The sequence below is a fragment of the Solanum dulcamara genome, chromosome 4 (genome assembly GCF_947179165.1).
Source record: "Solanum dulcamara chromosome 4, daSolDulc1.2, whole genome shotgun sequence".
NCBI classification, from domain to species: domain Eukaryota; kingdom Viridiplantae; phylum Streptophyta; class Magnoliopsida; order Solanales; family Solanaceae; genus Solanum; species Solanum dulcamara.
The window spans coordinates 36163887-36177186 of record NC_077240.1 but is presented as its reverse complement, the minus strand read 5'-3'; the positions used below and the strand labels follow the sequence as shown (position 1 = coordinate 36177186).

The 13300-nt window shown below is 35.3% G+C and overlaps 1 pseudogene; it reads left to right on the top strand.

The window, feature by feature from the left end:
• Positions 1-1980: 1980 nt before the first annotated feature.
• LOC129884192 (condensin-2 complex subunit H2-like) lies at positions 1981-12581 on the top strand (annotated as a pseudogene).
• Positions 12582-13300: the final 719 nt, after the last annotated feature.

The following is a 13300-nucleotide window of genomic DNA, read 5'->3' as shown; positions in this document are numbered from 1 at the left end:
TCTCAGCAAGAATCTTCAAACCTCATTTCAACATATGGCCAAGTTTATGATGCCACATCATCGTTGATTCTTAAAATAAACTTGCTGATGCGGTTGATGTTTCTCCTTCTTGGTGTGTTTCACATTTAAGCACATATAGATTTGCAGCAAGTTTTTGTGCTTTCATCACTACAAGCGCTCATTTTGATATTTTTATGACTCCACCATGAGTCTTATATGAACATTCATTATCATCTAATTATCCCAAAGACAATAGATTCTTTCTCAAGTATTTTACATATCGTACCTGCTAGATGGTGCATACCGTGCCATCATATATCTTTATTTTAATGGAACCAATACCAATAACATCCAAAGAATGATCGTCTCCCATGAACACAGATCCTCCTAAGATAGGATTATATTAATGAAACCATTCCCTCTGGAAAGTCATGTGCCATGTTGCTCATGTGTCCATGATCCAAACATCATTGAAATGTTCTTCTGCCTTCATTATTTGATATTGCTTCACTACATAAAAGATCACCATCATCTGAGGTACTTGCAACATTCCCTTGAGCATTTGATGACTCCGGGTGTTCACACTTTCTCTTGAACCGACAATCTTTCTTGAAGTGCCCTTTCTTGCCACAGTTGTAACACTTGATATTCTTCTTACTTCTTGATTGATATCTTCCATGATTGTGACTCCCAATGGACCACGTTCCATTGGTCTTTCTCTCACCATCATCAAAGATTCAGCTTGCTGCGAACTTGATTTTCTTTCTTCCTTATGTTTAGGCCGATTTTCTTCTTTTAAGACAGCGGCTGTAATTTCATCGAAAACTAGACTATTCGTATTATTTTTTAGTTTGATGATGAGTTGATCATATGAGTTAGGCAGACTTTGAAGTAGAAGCTCTGCACGTTCAGTCCTCTCTATTTTGTAACTAATTGTTGTAAGTTACAAAAATAGAGTATTCAAAGTATTGATGTATTCAGTAACCGACATGGACTCTTCCATTTGAAGAGTATACAATCTTCTTTTTAAGAAGATTTTATTATTCAAAGACTTAGCCTCATACAATCCCTAAGAGTATCACATATTTCCTTCGTCGTTCATTTTTCAGCCACATTAGACAACACTTGATCAGCTAGTGCCAAGTGTAGATCAGCAATTGTGTTGTTGTCTATGTCATTCCACTTGCTGTCATCAGTAAAGTATGTGGGTCTGCCTTCAATTGCACCTAAGCAATTGTCTTTTCTCAATATCGCTCTTATTTTTATTTTCCATAATAAGAAATTAGTCCCATTGACTTTTCAATATCAAACTTTGTTGTACTCGATATTGTTATTTGCTTCACACCCTTCTAGATTATTTTTAAATATTTTTGTAAACAATCGTGATAAAATATACCATCACCGAAATTTACTATTCACATAAATAGTACTTTTTACTGAATTTTACTATTCACGAAAATATATTATTCACAAATAGTACCTTCGCATAAAACAGACAGAATAACTGTGAGCTCTGATACCACTATTGGGGGAGGAAGCACTACAACTAAAGTTTGATATGATAATAAATAATGAAAATAAATTAGACACGAGAATTTTATGTGAAAATGCCTCAAACAGATAGAGGGAAAAAACCACGGGGTAGAAGGATCTTACTATGATAATATGGAAGTACACTGCTCTCAAATACAAGGAAAAAACAACAATTAACATTTTTCTCTTGTAAAAGAAATAACTCACTAGAGAGAACACTCAAGACTACAATATTTATCTTGGTGTATAACTCTCTTTGTGTTCTTTCTCTTTTGGATTGTATTTTGTGAGATGATCTAAATGAGGACAGGAGGCCCTCTATTTATAGGAAACTAGAATCGCGTAAAATCCGCGTATTGCACCTTCTTTTTTGACTACGCGTTCAAAATGTGTTTTGTTCCCTTTTTTACTCCGCATTTTGTTTCCTTTTTTGATTACGCGTTCAAAATGAGTTTTGTAGTATTTTACTATCTTGCAAGATTGCTGGTGACGATGATGGTCATTGCCTTTCTGTTAATTTTGCTGAAGGTTGGTGCATTTTCACCATAATATTTCCTAAAAGTCTACTCCCTCAGTGTACTATACCAAGAGAAACAATTTCTTATTTTAGCTATAAATTTCAAACATTTTAAAATATACATTTAGCTATAAAATATTTGTGAACCTTTTTATGTGGTTTCTAATATTATTTTGTTTCAAGAAAATGAAGAATTTCATATTCAAATGCACTTGTTTCCATCTGTCTACAAACTCTATCCCTTTTTTGGATCTAAGGGAGTACTACTCTTATAGTTTTTTTTTCTTTATAAGGTTTTCGTATTAATATTTCTTTCTTTTTAAAAAAATATTTTTGGATGCATAGGTGCATTGTTGCTTCAGGGATCGGTAGCAGGAAGGTTGAATATATGTATTCATTGGAATTGTGTGCATTGGAATTCATTAAAGCTTTGTTTCTCATCATCCTTCCTCTATAATGAAGTTGATTCTTCAAGTCAAATGTTTTTCATTTTAGGTTGTAGAATGTATTAAAGTCTAAGCTTTACCATGTAAAAGAGCAGTCTTGCATTCCAAAAAATATTTGTGGGGTTAATTAGCTTTGCTTTGAGTTTCATTATAGGATTAGCTGTTGTGACTGTTAGGTCCTTTAACAATTACTAACACATTAGGAGTGTACGATGATGTGCTTGAAGTTAAACAATCTAATCACAGGCTTGAATTTATTCTGTGCCTAGAAACTACCTATAGAGCTTCCTTTTCCATTTTTCTTCTTGTCTCTTCCAAATATTTTCCCAGTAGACTGCATGTGAATATGGTTTGTGCTCCTCTAGCCTTTCTTGTGAAGATGATTTATGCTCTTCTTGTCTTTTAGGGGTACATTAGCAGCTAAGTTTGATGTTAGATGACATTTGTGGTTATTGTTTGATAAACCCAAGACTTGTGATTATTGCTGGAGAGTTCTTGAAGAAATTATTATTATTTATTTTTGATTAGGTGAATGAGTTTCTATCATCTTAAAGAATATTTGTTGTCATTACAAGGCCAATACCTTTCTCTTTGGTGGTTCCCTGTAAATGTCCTGGCAGTGACAGTTTGGATTGAGTTTCATTATATTCATACAGACAATCTTACATTGGTAGAGCCTTTTTCCTATGCTATTTAGTTCAATTTAAGTTCCAACTTGGAGATAATCAATTAAGAGATTTATTGATGTTGTACCCAGATTCTCAATAGTGGCATGTCAAATTAGATTTTAGGAAGCAAGGCATTTTTAAAGTCTAACACGATAACTTGTGCAAGGCGATTTGAACTTACTAGAGTTACGAGGGGCAATATATAGATGCCTGGGTTTTCAGAGACAAGTTCAAAGTGTTATGATACTTATAAGTATCTATCTTGAAAACACAAGAAACTGAAGCTATTTGAACATCCATTGACGATGGGTGCTATTGGATTGGCGGATTGATTATGTGAATACTTTCCATCCACATGCGACTATCTTATAGACCTTTCCACTTTGAGAAATCTGAACATGATTGTCATAATTCTACTTATAATGTTATTCTTTACACATTTCACAAATGTTAAGAATCCAATTACTCAGTTAAACTTTGGTGTCGCTTCTTTTATGTGCAACAACTATCACCTAAATGATATGTAAGAAAAAACTAAACTACATGCCAAGTCGAGTTGTGTCATATAAAAATGTGAATGTGTGATGAAGGCATAAATTTGATTTCATTCTTGAGGACCTGGCAAGTAATTCATGTTACTAGTTGTTGATGAATTAAGTGTTTCACTGCCAAAAAAGTATTGTAGTACACCTTATAATACTAATTTGGTGCTTATATACTCAAAAAGGGAATAACTATAATGTCATACTTTCCATAAAATAGAGAACAGGACCACTCAGAAAGTGTATCAGAACATGCATAGGAAAATGCTAATGATGAAGAGAATAATACATTTTGGTTCTCAGAGGAAATCCCTGGTAGTAACTTTTATCTCTCTGCTGTTTTTGTGAACATCTAGAATTCAAAATCACCGACTTCGTCATCATCATTATATTTTGTTGGCAGTGGAAACAAAGAATATGTTGGATGGTGCAACCTATAGGGATGCTTCATTGACCCAGTTTGTGAAAGCCCCGGCAGATCTGATTGTCCTTGAAGGCAACTGCCTAGACTCTACTGGAGATTCTGGAGAGCTGGAGTGTTACTTGGTATGGTCCTATTTCTATGTACTACAGTAGTCTCGTTGTTGTTATTTAAGTAGTTTTCTTGTTACCACTTGCAGCTAGACACTTGTGATCTTTACCAAGATTTTATTCTGTTGGACTCCTGTGATGCTGTAGCAGTGGATTCTTTTTTGAACAATTACGATATTGTGAGAAAGGGGTTGAACAATTGCTGCTGGGGAAACTCTGTAGGTTTCAAAAATCAAAAGATCTTTCTTTTTCCCACTAGATGTTCTGTAGGCACTGCCAATAAGTTTTCTGCTCGAAAGAACCAGGATGCAAATTTTAATTTGTCACCAAGGGTTGAACCTGAGTTTGATCTTGGAAGTTATGATGGTGATTGTGACATGCATGATAATTTCGACAATGGAAATGGAGATGAAGATGGATATCCAGAACCTAGAGATGTAGATGACTCTGATGATGAAGACCCATGGAAACCCTTGAATCCCCATGAACCTGGTATTTTGAAAGTAAAACCATACAAAAAAGGTTGCAACGCTTCCTTTCCTATTATATGCTTCTCTTTGATGGGTATTTTCATAATCTAATATAGATCTCATGAATTCAAGTAGTTTATTTTACTAGGAGGCAGGATATGAATTCCAGAAAACGTGCATCTTTGGCATCAGACTTTCCACTTGCAAGATTACATGGTACCATCAGTTCAGACCTCAATGATATATGGGAGAAAAATTATTGTGCCATGAAAAATCTAGGAGACTCAGAATATCCTTTTTTTAAGAAGGTTTTGTTTATTGATCGTGTATTTGTATCTAATATTGCATGTCCAAATTATTTCATTGCACTGAATTTTTATTTGTAGCTGCGGGAGTCACTTAGTAGGGGGAGAACAAAGATTATAATTGCCTATATGGTCCTAATGAGAACAATGAAGAAAATAAATATGGTAGCAGAGATAATGATTTTGGGCAACCTAGCTTTGATGTACCAGAATCGGCAGATACGAATGAGAATGTAACTCAGCACGCTGAAAAGGTTGGATAAACTAGATAAGCTGTTTTACAATTATCGAGATGTGCATTCAAGCTGGCTCGATATGGCATGAACAAGTTATGATGATCTATTTTAATTGTGCAGCATGGAGATAATAGTTCACTAAAAAGGTGCTCATGAAGATCCCTATGATATTTTTGCTAGCTTGTGCCCTCTGCTGCAAACTCATCAGCACTGCCTCATTCTAGGTCAGTAAATTTATGAGATTTCATTGATGCTCATAAACTTTGCACTGCTTTTTCAATACAAAACAGAAAAGAAAAAGGCGGTTTAACTAACAAGGATTCTAGACGGCTTAGCATGGTATTGTTAAAGTCACCGTTTAAGCATTGAATCTGAATGCAATGCAAGTGGAGTGCTTCGGCTCGCTTATCTTGTATATTAATGCAAATATGCTGGCACCAAAGATGTGAAAGTGTCCACATCGTCCAAGAGCTTTATCTTGAGAAGGGATCCAGTAGATAATATAATGTAGCTCGCAAAGCTATATGTCAATGGATAAATAAAACGTTATGGATGAACACATTAGTGATTAAGGCTAGGAAATTAGATGTTTAACATAAGAATAACAACAACATACCTAGTGTAATTCCACAAGTGAGTTCTAAGGAGGGTATGGCATACATAGACCTTATCCCTACCTTTGTGCGATAGAGAGACCATTTCCGATAGAGTCTTGGTTCAACTACACATACCAAAACAAGCTACAAAGAAAAATAATGGCATGTTACTAAACATGCATCTGAATCAGAAATTTAAAAAAGGGGTTTTGAACTTGATTTATGTGGGTTTTTACTTGGCATAATTCACTTGATTGTGTAGGTTCTTTCTATTCATTGTCCATATAATTATTTTTGTGTCTCTTTTTATATTTTACTTCGTCCATTGTATTGTCTGTGATGATATTTTACTAGAAATAGATCCTTTTTGGAAAAAAGGAAAGATTTTTGACTCATAAGCTAAATATATACGGACAAAAAAGAGTACCTCTAGTGTTTTTCAACGTATCATGTCATTCCATAAGATCATTACATTAAGGGCTTAAATGAAAGTGCAAAGATTAAAGAGTTCCCAAATATTGAAATGTATCAATGTATTTATAACAGAATAATAGTGAAGTATATACGGAAGGAGTTTTTTTTCCACTTTCTCCTTTCTTCAGTAAAGCGTGCGCTTTAAGTACCTGTAGAACGTAACATTTTTTGATGTTTTTTCCATTTGACAACAATGGCTTATTCCTAATTTTACAAAAATGTTAGTTACTACTTATTTGGACCTTTTTCTTTTGGTCTTGAGTGATCATATTTATAACCTAATATTTTTCCGTCTAGGATTCTCTTCTAGGATTCTCTTCTAGCTAACCTTGTTGAAACCAAAAAGCAGAGTGAACTGGCTGCTCGAGTTTCAACATGGAAATAGAGAATTGAGCAGAACTTGGAGGAACAAGTATGTATAGTCCAACACTATTCATTCTTCTGTTATGTCTTGATTTGAGGTTTTTTAATGCTCAAGTATATTGGAGTTATGTATATCTATTGATTGATTAGAGAGTTAGAGAGTTAATTAAAGCTATTGTCCATGTCAGCAGAATCAGTTAGTTAGAAGATTGCTAGAGTCATCTATATAGGTGCATTATCTCAGTGGAAAGATCAGAGTTAGTTAGATTTGTTTCCTTCCATAGATTAGTCTATAAATATGTAAATCACAGCTTGTAACTTCATCTTTTTCAATTCATCTAAACAGAGAAGTTCCAATTCATCTAATACATAGAAGTTCTCTCTCAATCTCTATGCTCCTTCAATGGAGTTCTGATTCTTCAATCAACAATTTTCATATGGTAACAGAGCAAGCTTCTACCAACGAGGACCTGTAATCTGTTGATTCATCATCTTCTCTAATTTTTTAGTTTGATCTCTCATTGCAGCAACTTGTGGTTCATCAAAATTCTGGAACCAATTCATCATGGTGGAAGCCACAGATCTCGGCACCAATTTTGGAGGAAATAACACAATCGATGTAAGTAGTCCCTTTTATATTTATCCATCTAATAGCCCAAATTTTCTTCTAGTTCAAACAGTGTTCGATTGAATAGATTACAGATCATCACGGAGGAGAGGTGTAGAAATATCCCTCTCTATGAAAAATAAGCTAGGATTCATCAATGGGGAATGTAAGAGGCCTAATCTCAATTCACCCCTATATCGCCAATGGGAGAGATGTGATAATATGCTTACATCCTAGATTCTTAATTCTCTTGGAAAGGAGATTGCAGATAGTGTAGAGTATGTTTGTGATGCTGTAGAACTGTGGAAGAGTTAGAGGATCATTATGATCAAACTAATGGGGCTAAACTGTATCAAATTCAAAAGGAAATCAATGACCTAAGTCAAGGTATGCTCGACATCACTACGTATTACACTAGAATGAAGAAATTATTGGAGGTGTTAAGTAATATAAGTGCCAAAGGTCAATGTAGTTGTGTGTGCAACTGTGGAGGAAAAGAAAATATGCATAAAGCAGAACAAGATTGGCGACTCATTCAGTTTCTCATGGGACTTAATGAAGTCTATATTGTAATTAGAGGAAGTATACTATGAATCCCTTACCATCCATGGCTCAGGCCTTTGCTCGGCTAGTTCAGGAGGAGAAACAAAGAGAATTAAAACCAAACAATTAGCTATTTGCAAAGGCAAGTTCAATGAACTCTTCAATGAATCCTTCTATGCTTGCTAGCTCGTCAGGATCCTCAAATAGGAAACATCAATTCAAGAAAAATTACTCTTCCAGCAGCAGCCATAATGGCAGACCAAGACCTTTTTGTGATCATTGCAGAAAGTCAGGCCACACCGAAGACAAATGTTTCAAGATACAAGGTTACCCTCAGGCTAATGCTCATAACAATGGACAAAATCACAATGGTTATAGTAATCAAAATAGATACAACAATGTTTCAAATCAGAATTCTCATAACAATTCAAACTACAATCAGTTTAACAGGTCTGCAAAAGGAAAGGGAATAGCAACTAATGCCTTTGGAATTGACACAGAACACAACAATAGAGACACTGTTGGACCCTCAAACAATCTTAGCCCCAGCCTTACTAAAGATCAATATAGTCAACTTCTGAGTATGTTGCAGCAATTTTAGATAAACAATGCAGAATACACCAATGAAGAACAGACTACAAATGGATCAGTGAATTTTAAAGGTATGATAGCTTGCACATCATTTATTGATTTTGACAAACTATCATGAGGTTGTCTCAAGGCCGGGACTAGCTTGTGGATACTTGATTCAGGAGCTTCACACCATATGACCTTTAGTAGAAACCATTTTTCAGACATCATTATCTTACCATATCCCTCGTTAGTAAAGTTTCCTAATAGATATAATGTTAAAGTAACTGAAGTTGGTATTGTAAAACTTGCTTCTATGATTACATTGTATGGAGTACTTTTCATTCCTTCTTTCAAGTATAACTTGATCTCAATCAGTTCTTTAGCAATCCAACTCAAGTGTATTGCTTCCTTCTATGATTCCTTTTATATACTGCAGGGCACTTCAATGAAGAGGCTTCTGGAGATTGGTAAAATGCAAGATGGGTTGTATCTTCTGTGCTCAGCTTGCATACAGAAGAACTATTTTTCCAGCTCAAGTCAATGTGTTTCTTTTCTTAGCAATGTTATAGGTTCTCATTGTAACTGTTTTTCTTATTCCTGTCCATGTACCCCTTCACCCACTATAAAACACCCCTTGTCTAATGTTTCTTCTTCTTTATGTCATTCCACTCTATTTGTAATGAGTTTTTCTCACAGTAATGGTAATACTTTTTCTAATTCTTGGCCTACTTTATCTCATTCATCTCATGTGTCTAATAAAATTAATGAAGAATTGTTATGGCACTACAGACTTGGACATATTCCTTTTGTAAAAATGAAAGGCATATCCTTCATCCCTGTGAAGTTCTCAGCCAAACAACCTTTCACTTGTTCAATATGCCCTATGGCAAGATAAACTAGATTACCCTTCACATTCAGTTCACACACTACCACCAAGATATTTGAGCTACTTCATGTTAATCTCTGGGGGCTATACCATACAATAACCCATGACAATTTTAAATATTTTATCACCTTAGTTGATGACTTTAGCAAGGCCACTTGGACTCACCTACTGAGTAGTAAAAGTAATGCCCTACACATCATTAAAGCCTTTGTCAATATGGTTGAAAACCAATTTAAAACCACTGTCCAAACCATCAGATCAGATAATGAGCTAGAATTTGCAAATCACGAGTCCACTTTTTTCTTTCAATCTAAAGGCATTCTTAATTAAAAATCATGCCTCTACACACCACAACAAAATGATGTGGTAGGCCTCTACACACCACAACAAAATGGTGTGGTAGAAAGAAAACACAAATATCTCTTGAAAACTGCCAAAGCATTACTTTTTCAATCCAAACTACCTACAAAGTATTAGGGTGAATGCCTACTCACAGCAACATTTATCATTAATAGACTTCTATCTACTGTACTTCAGAACAAATGTCCCTTTACCTTGTTGTATAACCAAAAACCGCAATACTCGCATATGAAGAGTTTTGGTCGTCTTTGTTACCGCACTATACCTAAACCTTACAGAACCAAATTTGATCTAAGAGCAACTCCACATATGTTTGTAGGATATCCTTTTGGTATAAAAAGATACAGAGTGATAAGTATGTCCACTCACAAGATTCATGTGTCTAGATATATTGTATTTCATGAGACAGTGTTCCCTTTTTCCATGACTAACAAGATACCCAAGTCCTCTATTTCCCACTCTCATTCTATTTTTAAGTTTGTCACTCTCCTATTGTGATTAACTATTCATCTCCTTCTTGTGATCATCATCCTGTTCATATTGATAATTCATTACCTTTCTCTGGTGAAGTACATTATAGTACTGAGTCTGATAGTGTACCTATAATCAAGAACATTCAAGTATCGCAGTGCCAACTCAAATACCAGACCTATCAATTAATCTCATTCATCATTCACTGAACCTGTTCCATCCATTAGAAGATCCACTAGAACACACAAAACTCTAGTTTACTAAAATGACTTATTCACACTGGACCTCAACCCAATCATCCTCCTCACTCCTTACATGCATCCTTCTTTAACAATCATCATATTGCTTCTGAGATTTTATATCCTGATAGTCAGTCACTGGTATTGAGTGTGTCACATGATTGTGAGCCATCATCATATGCTGAGGTAGCCATAGATCCTCCCTGGCAAGCTATCATGACCCAAGAATTATGTGCACTCCATGACAATAACACCTAGGATCTCATGTCACTACCCCATGAGAAGAAAGCCATTGGGTGTAAGTGGGTCTACAAGATCAAGCACAAGGCTGATGGTAGAATAGCGAGATATAAGGCTAGGCTTATTGTAAAAGGCTACACTCAACATTATGGAATAGACTATACAAAAACATTTTCTCCTAACATTAAGATGACTACTGAGAGGGCTCTAATTGCTACTACTGTTAAGAAACATTAGAATATCCACCAATTAGATGTCAACAATGCTTGTTTCCATGAAGACCTACATGAGGAGGTGTATATGGAAACCCCACAGGGATTAGACATTCCCACCAAAGGTTTAGTTTGCAGACTTAACAAATCATTGTATAGACTGAAACAAGCCAGTAGACAGTGGTATGCCAAGCTATTTGATGCCCTCAAGTCTAGGGGTTATGCTCCCTCCCTAAATGACTACTCTTTGTTCTACAAAAAAAGGAATATTTTATTATTTTTATAGCTATTTATGTAGATGACATTCTTCTTACAAGTACTGATCTTGTGAAAATTAATCATCTAAAAGGATTCCTCCACAACCAATTCAAGATTAAGGACTTAGGCAAGTTACACTATTTTTTGGGTTTGGAGATTCTCTACACTGAAGCAGGAGTCCTGATTTCACAAAGAAAATTTATGTTAGATCTCCTCAAAGATTACCATTGCTCCCAGTATTCTAGTATTTCATCACCACTTGATGCCACAATCAAGCTCATGGCAAAAGAGGGGAAACAACTATCAGATCCTAGTTCCTATAGAAAGTTGATTGGCAAACGCAATTTTCTCACTAACACTAGACTAGCTATTGCATATGGAGTTCAGCACCTTAGCTAATCTATGCAAGATCCCAGAGAACCACACCTAAAGGCTGCCTACCACATTCTCAGGTATATCAAGAAAGATCCCATACTGGGATTATTTATGTCTTCCACTGATAACTACACAGTCCAAGCTTTTTGTGACTCTGAATGGGCAGCTTACCTTAATTCAAAAAAATTTATTTCTGGATACATTGTACTACTAGGATCTAGTCCTATTAACTGGAAGTCCAAGAAATAAAATATTGTTTCTCTTTCCTCAGCTGAATCTGAGTACAGATCTCTTAGAAAAGTAGTTGGAGAATTGGTTTGGCTGGACAGGTTGCTTGAGGAGCTTACTATTTCTATAAAGGGACCCTTTGATGTCTACTGTGATAGCCAATCAACTTTACAAATTGCCAAAAATCCTGTCTTCCATGAAAGAACCAAGCATATTGAACTCGACTGTCACTTTGTGAGAGCTAAACTGCAAAAAGGTCTAATACCTCTATATCATATCGGGACTGGTGATCAATTGGCTTATATTCTCACCAAGGCACTTACAGGCATTAAACATTCTGTAATTTTACACAAGTTGTCTGTGCTAACATCACCTCCAACTTGGAGGGGGGTATTGGAGTTATGTATATCTATTTAAGCAATTTATCCCTGGAAGGGAATAGTACATACTTGATGTCTTTTTCTGATGTCATCATGGGTCAAACGAAGCATGACGTTGGTCGTACATTTTCCGCACTTCTGCAATTGGTATATTATCCCTTGTCGAGGAATTACAATAACTCTGATTTAGCAATAGCTTAAAAAGATAGAAGTAATGTTCTTCAACATTTCTACATGTGTAATATTATCCTCTTCTCTTTTCCGTTATCAAATAAAATCTTGCAGATAAATAGTGGTGATGTTGATTTGGAAGGAGGTACTACAAACGAGTTCACGTGTTACCCAGCTGTAAATCCATTCTATGTTAAACTCCTTGGGCATGATAATAGGGCAGATGTGCAGCTTCAATATCCGAAAGATAGAGCAAACTCTTCCATTTCCAATCAGGACATCAGAAAGCGAAAGAAGAAAGGTAAGAAAATCATGCACCTGGCGGTTCACCAGCTTCAGCTTGCAGGTTTTCGGTGAAGGTTAGTGGAAGTAGGAAGGCAAGAAAAGTAGGAAGTCCAGAATAGTTGAACCAGTTCAATTGCATACTGCATTGTGATGTATATGCTCTAATTTCATTTGAGTCATACTGCATTGTGATTGGATGCTGAAATTTGTTAATATTTGTTTCTTCTTTAACTTAATTAGGCCTAGTGTTGTACTTAGCAAGGACAACTGTAAGAGGTTTTAGAGGTTGCACAGATAATCTTTTCTGTAGAGAAACAAGTGTTCTTTCTACTCTTTTTTTCCTTTTGGTATGTGTGTAGTATACCCAATACTATAATGAAAGACATGTGATTTAATACTCCCTTGAAAAAGGTATATTCTCTTGATTCTGACATGAATGTATACATCTACCTTTCTGCCTTGTAACCATTTTCCCTTTGACAAAAGGCATAATAGATGTGTTCTTTTAACTTGATTTTAGCTAACATTTATATCTTTCAGCTTTACGTGTGCATAAACAAACATTTAAACTTATATATAATTGAACAAGTAGATACATGTATCTTATATGACATAATACAAATCAGTTTAAGTGTGTCTTGCGTGAATTACCATGTAGGATGCGTATGTCTATTTGTTCAACTTTAAACATGTTAAATTGTTTGCTTGTGCATACACAAAATTGGAGGACATAGATATCAATTGAAGTCAAGTTAAAGGGGACATTTATATATTATGCCTAAACACTACTT